The following is a 13,702-nucleotide window of genomic DNA, read 5'->3' on the forward strand; positions in this document are numbered from 1 at the left end:
GTGATTTGTGTGGTCCTATGAATCCAACATCAAAGGGAGGAGCTAGGTATATCTTGACATTTATTGATGATTTTTCAAGGAAAATTTGGGTTTATTTCTTGAAACAAAAGGATGAAGTGTTTAACAAATTTGAAATATTTAAAGCTCTTGTGGAAAATGAAAGTGGAAATAAGATCAAGAGAATTAGAACTGACAATGGTGGAGAATATGTAAACAATAGGTTCAAATCATTTTGTGATCATCATGGGATCAAAAGAGAGATGACTATTAGATATACTCCTCAACAAAATGGTATTGCTGAAAGGAAGAATAGGACTTTAGTGGAAATGGCACGTTGTATGCTACAATCTAAGAATCTTCCTTTGTTTCTATGTGTTGAAGCTATTAATACCGCATCTCATGTTTTGAATAGATCTCCCACAAATGTTTTGCAAAACATTACTCCTGAAGAAGCTTGGAGTGGAAGAAAACCTAATGTTAAGTATTTTAGAGTGTTTGGATGTGAAGCCTATACCCATGTGCCAGATGAGATTAGAGAAAAGAAATTTGATAAGAAAAGCATTAAGTGCATCTTTGTGGGGTATGATGACCAAATGAAAGGATATAGGTTATATGATCCTAGTGTGGAAGATGTGTTTGCAATTAGGGATGTCAAGTTTAATGAAGGGTTTGATGATATGCCAATATCCACTCCTATTCCACATGTGGCCATTGAGAATCATGAAGATCCTAATCATTTTGAAACTGGTGAAAGTTCTAAGGAACCCTTTGACATGGATGAAGAATCTAGTCCTTCTCCAAAGACCAAGAGTATTCAAGAAATTTATCAAAGGACTCACCAAATTAATTATGCTTTGATGACCACCATAATGAAGACTAATGATCCTCAAACATATGAAGAGGCCAAAGGAAAACATGAATGGGAAGAAGCTATGAAAAATGAGTATGATTCATTGATAAAGAACAACACTTGGGAATTGGTAGAGTTGCCAAAAGGTAAGAATATGGTTAACAATAAGTGGGTATATAAGACCAAGTTCAAGTCAAATGGGAGTATTTAAAAACATAAGGCAAGACTAGTAGCCAAAGGGTATTCACAAAAAGAAGGGATTGATTACATAGAAACTTTTGCGCCAGTAGCAAAGATTAGTACTGTCAGAGTTATTATAGCATTAGCAGCTCATTTTAAGTGGCCTTTACACCAAATGGATGTTAAAAATGCATTTTTGAATGGTGAAATTGATGAAGAGATTTATATGACTCAGCCACAAGGATTTGAAATACAAGGGAAAGAATATTTGGTTTGCAAATTAAGGAAGTCTTTATATGGTCTCAAACAGGCTCCAAGGGCTTGGTATGCTAGAATTAATGAATATTTTCAAATTCAAGGCTTCCATAATAGTCCACATGATCCAAATTTGTATGTGAAAGAATTTGCTAGTGGTGATATCATAATCATTGTGCTTTATGTTGATGATCTTATTATCACAGGACATAGCATGGATAAAATTAGTAACATAAAGTTAAGCTTGCAAAATACATTTGAGATGATAAATCTTGGTTTTCTACACTATTTTCTTGGTATACAAGTATGGCAAAAGGATGATGGATTTTATCTTTCTCAAACTAAGTATGCCCTAGACATATTGAAGAGGTTTCAAATGACAGATTGTAAAAGTGTATCTACTCCAATTGCTTCGGGGTTGAAATTAAGCAAGGACATGGAAGGTGAAGATGTTGACCCTACCTTATATAGGCAATTGGTTGGCAGTCTTGTATATTTAACACACACTCGTCCTGATATTTCTTTTGCAGTTAGTGTGGTTTCCAGATTTTTGAGCTCACCTAAAGTCCCACATTGGATAGCTGCTAAAAGAATACTAAGATATGTGAAAGGGACTTTAACAATGGGCATCTATTATTCATTTCATGGAGATATTTCCCTTATTGGCTATTTAGATTCAAATTGGGCAGGAAGCATGGATGATCGTAAGTCCACTACAGGTTATGTTGTTTATCTTGGTGCAGGTCCCATTTCTTGGTGTAGTAAAAAGAAATCTACCATAGCTCTATCCACTACAGAAGCTGAATATACTGCGACAAACGAAGCAGCAAAAGAAATCACTTGGCTATGAGCTATTCTATCAGCTCTTAAGCAACATCATGCAGGGCCTTCTCTACTTCTTTGTGACAATCAAAGTGCCATATCATTGTCTAAGAATCCCGTGTTCCATGCTCGCACCAAACATATTGAAGTTTATCATCATTATATCAGGGATCTCCTCCAACAATAGGTGATTCATCTTCAATATTGCAAGACAGAGGACCAAATTGCTGATTTATTCACCAAGGCTTTAAGTGAAGCCAAGTTTGTATCTCTTTGACATCTTTTGGGCTTAAGAGCAGTGACATAATTGTCTCATGGTTTCATTCAGGGGGGATTCTTATGAATTCCAACCATTGTATTTAAGAGATAATAGATTGTAAATGGGTACCTAATAAGGCTTTAGGCCGGGACCCATCATATGTAGATTATGGGGGGATATTTACATAGTAGATATTTAGTATAGCTATTGTAATTAATTTAGGGGGGATGTCAACATAAATTAATTACATCGCATAGTATGGTCGGCACCGACCAAGATGTTTCTAGAGGCGGCCATCCTTCCAACTGCCAACTACTCTCATTAAAAACATTACCAAACTCTTCTCTAGAATGCTCTGTACATTCAGCTATAAATAGACTGGCTGGGCCTGGAGTTTTTCAGCGCTCATTTTCCTGAGTTTTCTGCTATGAGTTTTTGCTGTGTTATGATTAAGTTTTTGTTCACTGAGGAGGACCCAAGAACAACTCGTTAGGTTGGCCTAGGCGTTAAAAGAAACATTTTTTTTTAATAATTTGATTAGCCGTAAGAGAAAATAATGAGTTGGCCTAAGGTAAGAGAAAAGAACGAGTTGAGAAGTGTGGGCTTTTAATCAAGTTGTTGATCCCTTCACAACAATCTAATAAATCTCTTAATAACCATTGCGGAAATATCCATGGACTCGCATTTAGTTCCCTAGCTAAATTCATTGGGCATACTTCTACCGCCACTGGAAGCAAAAGTAGTAACAATGTTAACGCTACCAAAACAATCATGGTGTCCTTCATCCTCTTTTGAGAGCTCAAAATATGTATTGTTTGTTATTATGTGGGACTGGATATATATACATATAGAAAACACATGGAAAGTGGACAAACAAACATATAACATCTGATAACCAAAAATATGAAGAGGTTGAGGAGGACCCAAGAACAACTCATTAGGTTGGCCTTGGTATTAAAAGAAACAATTTGTTTTAATTCGACTAGCCATCGCAATTGTGACGACCTCTTCTGACGGCTAGCCATTACTTGCACAACACAGCTGTCGCAAAGACATCGCAATCCCAACGGATGAATGCCACTTCCACAGCTCAGTTCTCGCATTGATGTCATAATTGCGACAACAGACTGGGAACTTATGACATCGTAATTGAGATAGTGTACTTTTGCAATTGTGACATTGTAAACATGAACTCTTGTCCCTTCCTTCGAAGTTACGACAATGTCATCCATCGCTCTTTCGACGAACACCCTCGCCGTCGCAATTTGCAACAGCAAAAGTCTTACAGTCGTGCGACAGGAGCCAATTCGTGGTTATGTTGCAATTGTAACGGCCTATTGTCACAATTCTGGTCCAAATGTAGTAGTGTCTACAGTTTTCATAACATGCACTCATGGCTACATTGCTCCAAGTGTGCAATTAATGCTATTAAAGAAATTAAATTTTTATTTAAAAAAAAAAATTGGACATTGGAATGAAATTTGTGTGTAATGTTTGCAAAGTATGCATACACATATTGAGTGAGCAAGAAAAATGACATGTACAGCTTTGAGGTAGTACTACTTGTGATTGGCAAACGTCTCATGGAGGTTGAATTTCAAGCGATCAAGGGAATTGTCCATTGGATTTTTCACAAGATTTCCTCCGGAGAGAGTGAATTATTAGTTTTGGATAAGAGGGTTTTTGAATTTTGCGAGGAAGAGATGATGAAGGTGCCTAAAATTTCATTGTTGTGCACCAGCCGTCTTCTTGTACCGAGGCCTTGTATGACAGAGGTGGTGCAAATGTAATTGGAAACATATCCCTTACTGTCATGTCCAACATGCTCTCCATCATTGTGGATTGCCATTGCTTGGCATATGAGGGTGAGGTTCCAGACCATGGAGAAGGGAGGTCTACTCTACTTTACAAGCCAAAGTTGATTGTAGACCTATGGCAGAGCACTCTACCACAGATGTAGAACTTAGGAGACGTTTCCAAAACAATGATGACATCATTTTTTAGCCAAAAAGTAATTTTAACCCCTGGCAAAATGGGTTGTGACCAATAAGAATTTAATATTTAATGCACACAAAAATAATTTTAAAATAAATCATTCTAACCCTTACAATTATATATATATATATATGTATTTCTGAATAAATTAATTGGGGCACGCTACTGGGAACATTAGTTTCCTGCCTATTAGATAGGGACTAATAAGTGTTCAATCGCGACATTAAAATCCAACAATGTAAACCTAGATGATTTTCAGCCTAGAAATCCTAGCCATTTGTTTCATTGTTGATCTCATGAAATGGGGAGGTATCAGAGAAATTTGCAGTTGCCCTCCAATCCCTCCTCACCTACACAAGTAATGCCTGCGAAGGAAGAAAAACTAGAAAAATAGAATTGCGTAGCTGAAAAAACTCTGAATTTTATTTTAATAATCTGTTCTACATAAGATAGAGGTACACAGATGTAAAAATTCAATACCCACGATATTAATTTAGATTAGAGATGTATAATACATAAACATCAAGAGATAGCTCAAAATCAAGATTGAAGTAATTACTAACGACGATATCACCTAATTATTCCAACATCTCCACCACAACCCTCATGGAAGGCCTACTTTTGGGGTTCTTATTTGTGCATAAGAGTCCCACCCTCAACATTTGCAACATTTGTTCTACTCAGTTTTCTTCCTTTACTCTGCAATCCAACACTGTCACCTCTCCACCGCCCATCATTATTGTTTTGTGTGTCCACTAGACTAACTCTACTCCTTCGCCATACGCCTCATTCGTAGCCTTCATACCACTTGCCACTATCATAACGAGACACCGAATAATTCGGTATTTAATTGTTGCTTAGATTAAATTAATAAAATTTAATTTCCTTAAATTAGAATGGAACAACATATCATAATGATTTGTTATAAGCAATGACGTGAGGTTTTAAAGAAACAGTTATAAGGGGAAAAGAAACAGTTAGAAAGGGTAGCGAAATGTAAACAAATGGTTATGGGCAGAATAAATATTCAAAACACTTTCTACAACATGGACCTTACATGAATCTGCTGCAGAAGCATGCTGGTTTCAAGCCTCTGGTAGCCCGTGTTAATCAAAACCACGCACTACCTAACATTGCTTACTCGTCTTCTACCCTAAAACATTACACAATTATTTCTAAAGGCGTAAAAAAAAAAAAAAACTTGGTCAATCCATAGGTCGGGAGAATTTTCTTTTCTTGGAAGGGTTTGTCAACAAACAATGCCACACAAAAAGATGAGCGATGGCGAGCTGGAGCCCGATGCGGATGAGAGAAATGTGATTAGGATCTGGACAAATGGCTTGCATGTTTTTTTTTAAACCTGTGCGCATGTTTTCACACGCTGATCTCAGTGACACCGTTAACATCTTTAGTGGTGATGAAATGATTGCACTCGACAGCTTCGAAAGCGTGTACAAAGAACATGTTCAAGTTTCATTCAGGACAGGAAAGTGTAGCAGTTTGAAGTGAGTATAAGAAAATATTTTTTTTATGGAGAGACGAGTATAAGCAGGGGGTATTATTCACGATAGAAGGAGGATATTTTTTTTTGGAGTTAGCTTGCTATGGTTTAATTCGACTGGGAGAGACCGATCGATAGTCAAGATGGCATCAAACGCTCAATGGCGGTCAGTCTGCTTGAAGACAAAATGCGTTACTTAGCCCCGCCATTTTTGGGGTTACAATCTTCAAACATCACCATTCAGTTATGCTCACTAGCAGCTTAATTTTGAGATAAGTATTCCACTCTACTCTGTTTAATTCTAGAAATACTATGGATGCCTGCCTGCCTACATTTACTGCTTATTTCCTTTTATATGGCTTCACAAGTTTTACCATCTTTTCCGTCTTTTCTATCATTAGAACAAATAATGAGACCAGAATTGCACTGGGGGAAAATTGATTGTCCAGCTCTCCACTCTTATACATATATCTTTCGTGATTGTTTTGGAAAATGTCTAATCCTCAGCCGCTGGAATCTAGAATTTTCTATCATTCGAGAAGTATAATAATGCGGTGAATTCTTCTTTTATCATATTACTCATGGTTGCCCATTTAAGATAAGTTTCATGACAATTTGCCCAATTTGGAGAATAGCAAATCTGTGGGCATGGAGGCAGTGCATTGCAAATGTTGAGAGCTTTTCTCTTGTCATGCTACTCATTGTGCTCAAATAAGTTAGGCCATTAGGCTAGGTTTTCATCACTTGCCCGATTTAGAGTAAAACAAAATTGTGAGTATGGTAGTGCTCTAGGAGCGCTGGTGGTGCATTGCAAATGCTTAGTTGATAAATGTGATCTAAAATGTTAATTAAAACACCACATATAATTGGATTCACAAACAATAATAAAGAACATAAATGAGCTATCTCACATGAGAAAATGCTGCCATTGCTTAGCAATATATGTTTGCTCAAAATATAATTGACATATTTATCTATATATTGATGGGAGGAATCATGCTCATTATTCAATATTTTATCAAATGAAACAATGTTACATGAAATCATTGCATGAACGCTATATAAATCTGTAGACAATAACTATCTCTTGAGTTAGTGAAATAGTGAAATCTCTAGATTTTGTCTGGAAATGTGCTTTTAAATTCATATATATTACTTTTAGCATCTAAAACTTGTGAACCTTGTCTCATTTCATTGAGATTATTATAGCTCACCAAGATTTTGATATAAATTCTGAGATTATTTCGTGAGAGTTTGTAGCTCACACATGTTTTTACTTTGGAATAATGCTATTTTGGATGAAAGCTCATAATGATGTAAGAATTTAAAGTATGCTTCCAACAGATAAGTTAGGAAGAAATGATATGGATCCTTGTTATTATTACTCAAGAATATTATGAGAAGCATGAGGAATTTGGATAACATCTTCTCGTTATTTATATTTTAACGACCTATTAGAACTAACACTGTACTTAATGACATAGCTTAAAAAGAATGCATTAAGTGTTGCATTATTTTGAAAGGATGCACATATGTTAGTAGTGCATAGTGGAAATACAAATGTAACAAAAAATAGACCTGTACATGTTGATTAAGGAATGTTAATGATTTTTCTTTCATACACTAATGTTGTTATCCTTGTTGTTAGTGAATGGTGTTTAGTCCATGATTTTATTTTAAATGACACGATTCCATTACTCCTCTAAGTTTTACTTGTTTAGACTCTCTCATTGTCGGGCTGGGTATCTTTCATGTCAGGAAAAATTTCGAGGAAGCTTAATAGCTTCGTGGTAGGGTGGTAAAGCACTCCTACAATATTCTTGCCCTTGTGTTCTTAGACAGGTTCTGGAGCTCTTTTCAACTTGGTCGCCATGGTTATACCACCTGGTATCCGGAATCTGGTATTAGTAATCTGGTAATGAATTTACAGTTTCTTTTAAATTTGAGCATATATGTAAAGTTAATGATAGTTACTCGACTAATCTTAACTAGTCAATATTCAAAAGACTTTGACTCTCGTTGATTTTTCTGCATATTACGAAAATTGCTGATGTGTCATTTATTTTACAGGGGCAGTTATTACAGCCACCTCTAACAACACCACTCTGAAACTGTAAACGTCACTTTTTGTCCATGACCATACTGTGCACACTAAACTTTTATAACGTTACAGAACAACTTCTAATAAAAAATTGAAAATATATCATATAAACAAAGACGAGCGAAGATAAAACAAGACCTGGGGCTATATATTTGTGGGATCCTACATAACCAGATGCCATATACTCATTGCCCAGCCTCTCAAGCACTCTAGATATGGCAAAATCTGCAATTTTAGCCTCAAAGTCCCTATCGAGCAAGATGTTGGATTTCACATCCCTGTGCAATATTGGAGGGGAGCAATCACGACATATAACTCAGCCCTCAAGCTGCCCCAAGAGCGATCTTGTATCGAATCGGTCATTGCAGGGCCATTTCTGATATTGGGTTTCCATGCATAAAGTTGAACAAGCTGCCATTGGGCATGAACTCGTAAACCAACAGCTTGAAATTGGACTCTTCACTTGAAATGCAACAAAGGAGCTTTATGATGTTGGTATGACGGATGAGTCCCAAGATGTCCACCTCTAGATCCTCGATTTTATTCTCTTCACGGCCTCCTTTTCTCCAATTTCTTGTTGGTTTGCCCCTGTTTTGGATCTTCTTTATGGCTATCGCTTGCCCGTTCTGCCGAATGGCCTTGTAAACTTTTCCCGCACCATCGGATCCAATCACGTTACTCTCCTTCAAATTGCAGAGGATGTATGACTCATCCACTTCTGTCGAAGTGAACGACGTCTTCTTCCACGATGGACTTTCAGTCGGCTTCTTGTGAGACGAACAACAAAGGCAAATTGAGCTCAAAGCCAAGGCTACTATGCACAAAGATAGCTCTAGAATTGTAGCCAATCTTCAACCCCTACAAAGCCATGGTACAATCAATGTTCTTGTGTGGAGAAGAGCACGAAGGTAGCCCCAAATTCTGAACTCCGCAAAGCCTTAGGTTGGGCAATATAGCTCTAGAGAGCTATAGGTTATCCTTGTAAGCTAGGTTGTCTAGAGAGCTAGGAACACATCCAGAGAACTCATTGCTGGATATGTCAAAAGAAAGCAGTGAATACCATTGTAGTTCAGAAGGAATGTGTCCTATCAAAGCATTATCACTAAGAGCCAAGTAAGTTAAGTTTCTCAGTTGATCAATGCTTGCAGGAATTTGGCCAGACAAATCATTGTGACCAAGATCTACTTTTTGCAAACTGGAAAGGCACAAATTATTGTTATTGAGAAGCAGTTCTCTCAAGCTGTGAAGATCCATTAGACTGCTTGGATATTACCTCGTAGATGATTCTGTGACATATCCAAGAATTCCAGCTCTGTCAAATTCCGTAGAACATCAAATGTGTCATTCAAACTATTTTCGTTGAGGAGGAGAGCTTGCAGCTTCGGCAGAATCCCAAATGCTGGAGGAACGGAGCCACTGGAAGCATTAAATGTGAGGTTCAACTTTGTTAACTCGCTCAATTCGGAGATACGACTGGGCAGCGTTCCAAAAAAATTGTTGATGGACCAATCGAGCTTCCTCAAATGCTTGCAACGCAAGACGCCATTGGGGAAGGGACTGCCAAATTCATTGTTTTGGAGAATCAACGCAGTGAGATTAGCAAGGCCGCATATAGCAGAAGGCAAGTTGCCTAAAATAAAAGCACCCGTGAGATTAACATCGGTGACATTGTTGAATGAATTACAAGAGATTTCATTCCAAGCACAAGGATTTTGGTCAAATTCAATCCAGTCGCTCAAAGCATTAACGTTAAACTCTTCTCTCCAATTATCCTTTTTAAGTTTAAAAAGAATTAGGTCATCTTGCGAAAGGGAAGTGCAGTGCAGGATCAAGAGCGAACAGGTAAGAATGCAGCAAAAGAAAGGCAGACCAGGACAAGACATCATTGAGCCAAAGTTAAAACCCTTGTTGCAGAGAACGTAGAAAACTTCCTTCAGATTTAAGACCCCTAATTTTCTTGGTCAAAAATAAACTGTTCAAAGATAGCGTGAAAGACCAACTCGAACTTAATGTGGCCCCACTTGATGTTGCCCGTGGCTATACGAAAATGCACTTCCTTTACATCGCTTTTTCTAACTTTTCAAAAAAAATTCTAAGTCCTCTCCTTTGTAAGGAAGTGCATTTTCGTGGCTGTATAGACATTGCTCTTGATATTAACATCAAGTCATATCAATTTTAATGTGTTGAAAGAAGTCGTTAGACATCACATGTCACTGACATAAATATTATGTCAGACATCACGTGTCATTGACATAAATATTATGTCGCTTCCTTAGTTCAAAGTAAACATTCCTTGAACTAGAGACGAATGTCGATGAGTGTGGACCCACCATGGGCCTTTCTCATTTCTATTCTGCCATTTATGCTTTTGCCTTTTTTTGTTTCATAGTTTGTTGTGATATTTTTCTTTTCTATGCATTTGGAAAGTTGGGAGTTTCTAAATTGACTACAAATTGATCATTTTATTCAATAAAAATTTATTAGTTCCTGCCCGAGGATGCTGCTGGGAATGGGAAAGCTTTATTTTTTCTTGGCATCCTGATTCCTATTTTGCTATGTTTTGAAATTTTGCATAATTTAACAATTTTCAAAATGATTTATTCTCAAATTCTAATTATTGTGTACCTTGAATAGCAGGGTTTCCTCCTTTTGTGTACCAATATTAATAAGTTATAATATATTTTTTTCTAATTTAGAGGAGATTGTAAATAAGACTTTTTGTAGCGTCAATTTATCATTACTTCTAATCTTGAGGACATTAGAACAAAAAGTACTGTGTCTTAATTACAAGAACTTCAAATTGGCCAGATTTTAAATGTCAACCTATTAGAATAATAAACACACTGTAGGCTTGTACAAGTAATACAGTCTCCTTGGCAGATATCTTTAATGATTTCAATTTGTATTTTCAGCTTTAGTGGCTCTATAAACAAGGGTGCATAAAATCTAACCAAAATCTCCTCCTTTGTGGTCAAAATACAGGTTATGAACTGTTGTGTTGGTAGATGACAACACATTTTGAGGAAAAATGAGGATGGGATGCATTTGGTCTTCTTCCACTTAATTCCTTGGAGAATGATTCATGCTGACAATTGACGACGTTGAATTCTCATCTTGAATTCCCATTATCAGAAATTTTAAAAAATTCATTGTGTTTTCTGAAGCTTGTAGTTGATTGCAGTCTTGCTTGTTGCTCTTTGATGGTCTTGTTGTTGGGTTAAGCAGATTTGTCAACATGTAATTTTTTGTTTTCCTCCTTGTAGTGTTTTGTATGGATGTATGTTAACATAGTGAATACTTTCTTCTATTTTGCACATATTATGTCTGCTCTTTTGCACCTGTAGTGATATATGTGCTTATAGCATTAATGCTAACTATTCATGTCTAGTGTTTATGATTTATTTTATAGTTGCAAAGATGAACATCTAGAATTTCTTTCTTCCGTTTAGGTAAGCATATTTTAGTTTACATATTTGACATTTTTTTGAGGATATTTTGAAGAAAAATGTAGTAAATATTATTTGTTTCCAAATTTTGTTAAAATATATTTATTTTCTATTGCTTTGTCTTTTTAGAATGCAACATTACTTTATTCTTAGGTTATCTCCTCAAAATTTAAGCATATCTCATTTTATAGTATGACATTTATATTCACCAAACCCTATAATGATGTTGTCATTGGTACATTTTACCATAGACCAATTTAAGTTTACTAGTTTATTCTCTACATTATATTACCTTTTTCATGTAGTTATGTGGGTAATGCACAAAATTGATGCAGGAGCATCCTAGGGAAGTTAGAAATCATGTAGGTAGGGGCTTCGTTCTCAAGTTTGTGGAGTTATGATTTGCATGGTTGGGGATCTTTTTGAGGCACATTAGGGAACCTTTCCTTAAGTGCATGAGATGTTTGGAGTCATCGTCTTAGAGTTAGATCCATTTTAGTGGTTGTTGGTAATGTGTTCGTATTTACTGGCAGACCTTGGAGTTTGTATTCATGAGCTTTGATCCGAGGGAGTTGGTGTGTGCACTCTTGGATTTGGATAGTTGGTTGGCACATGGACCTATGTCTAAGTGTGTGTATTCTTATGTGGTCTTATGAGTTAGTTATGAATTGTAAAATTGGGGTCAATCCTAAGTATTTAATTTATGTTATGTATTTAATGTTTGTAGCCAAGCTGACTTGTGGCTTGATGGGTATGTTTAATGTGGGTGTATTTAATTAATGTAATTGGCTAGGCCGACCTGTGGCTTGGTTTAGTATAACAAGAGGGTCTTGTGGAGTCTAGAGTCATGGTCATTTAGCATGGAGAAGATGAGTAGCTAAGAGGAGCAAAGTTTGAGCAAAGCTAGTAGCTAAGTGTGGCTTGGGAACCAAGAAGGTTGCTTGGTGGCTTGTGAGCATGAGTTTAGATTCTTCTTGGAGTTCTCTACTAGGTTGTGGATCTGGGCTAGCTAGTGGCTTGGATCTTGTGAGATCTTGTTGAACTTTTATTATAATTACTGATGTATTTAGCCATAACTCGGAAGGCCTTACAATTGAACATGTTGGAAGAAAATCTTATTATGAGAATTGACACTGTGTAGATCTAAATCTGTGTTGTTTATATTCTGATGTGTGGTTGTTTGTTGGGGGCTGGGACATCTCATTTGCAGATTCTCCTGTCTTGCATTGCATCAAGTGGTATTAGAGTTAAGGTTAGATCTAGTTGATTTTTTGCAGAGGGTTTGCGAGGATCTTGGAAGATGCCTATGAGACAATTAGACCCTAGGGTGATTGAAGATCTCAGTGATACTATGGAAATGAAGATCTCAAAGAAGATTAAAGAAAAATTTAGATCTAAGATGGCACTAATGAAGAGTGATATGATTGTTGAGATCATAAGTGTTATAGGTGGTTTACCTCAACATATGGGTACCGAAGATGGTTATGAGGAAGCTACTGAAGACTTTGAGGTTGTTGGATCAAGTGGCGAAGATAGAATTGATCGAGTTGAGAGACCTATGGGAAATAGGGCTGGTGAGTTTGATAGATCTGGATCTCAGTTGAAGTTGAAGCATAAGATGGAGGTTTCTAATTTTTCAAGTACTTTGAATCCTGAAGACCTAATTGATTGGATTGACGAATTGGAAGACTACTTTGAGCTAAAGGATATTGAAGATCCGCTTAGAGTGAGGTTGGCATAGACTAAGCTAAAGGGACGTGTCACTCTTTGGTGGAAGGAATTACAAAGAGATTGTAATGTGCCGGTCATAAAATAAATGTATTTAATTAAACTTTGTTAATGGGCTGATTGATTTAATATATCTCGGACCTATTTTTAATTTAATTGTTTTTGTAGGTAAGTATGGTCGTCGGCTATCTTTGTACACCCTCGAAAGGTTTTTTCGACATATATTTAAGCAAGACATGTAGGTAGTCATAGGTATGCATTTTGAATTATTTCTTTGTACTTCAAATTCCTGTTGGAGTTCTCTGTTGTTCGCCATTTTGGAAATGAAAGACCTTCTCTATTTGGTTTGTGCAGTTTTGGTGGGATTCAACCCTCACCCTATTCCGTCACCTGTAACACTTCGCTCAGATTTGGCAAATCTGAGCACCATCTATCTGCAAATATTAATTGAATATACTTGTGTTCAATTTTCATTATTTGGATTTCATCTTGTTCAGGGTTGTATTGTCACAAACTCACTTCCACTACCCCCATGTCTTCTTCCGTACAACTACATTGACATACA

General features: G+C 36.6%; 1 pseudogene; it reads left to right on the plus strand.

Moving 5' to 3' along the window:
* Window positions 1-1,661: 1,661 nt before the first annotated feature.
* Window positions 1,662-2,135, plus strand: LOC149533610 (secreted RxLR effector protein 161 pseudogene; annotated as a pseudogene).
* The last annotated feature ends 11,567 nt before the right edge of the window (window positions 2,136-13,702 follow it).

The sequence above is a fragment of the Cupressus sempervirens genome, chromosome 10, assembly GCF_028749045.1.
Source record: "Cupressus sempervirens isolate cs-2001-9-10 chromosome 10, ASM2874904v1, whole genome shotgun sequence".
Classification (NCBI taxonomy): Eukaryota; Viridiplantae; Streptophyta; class Pinopsida; order Cupressales; family Cupressaceae; genus Cupressus; species Cupressus sempervirens.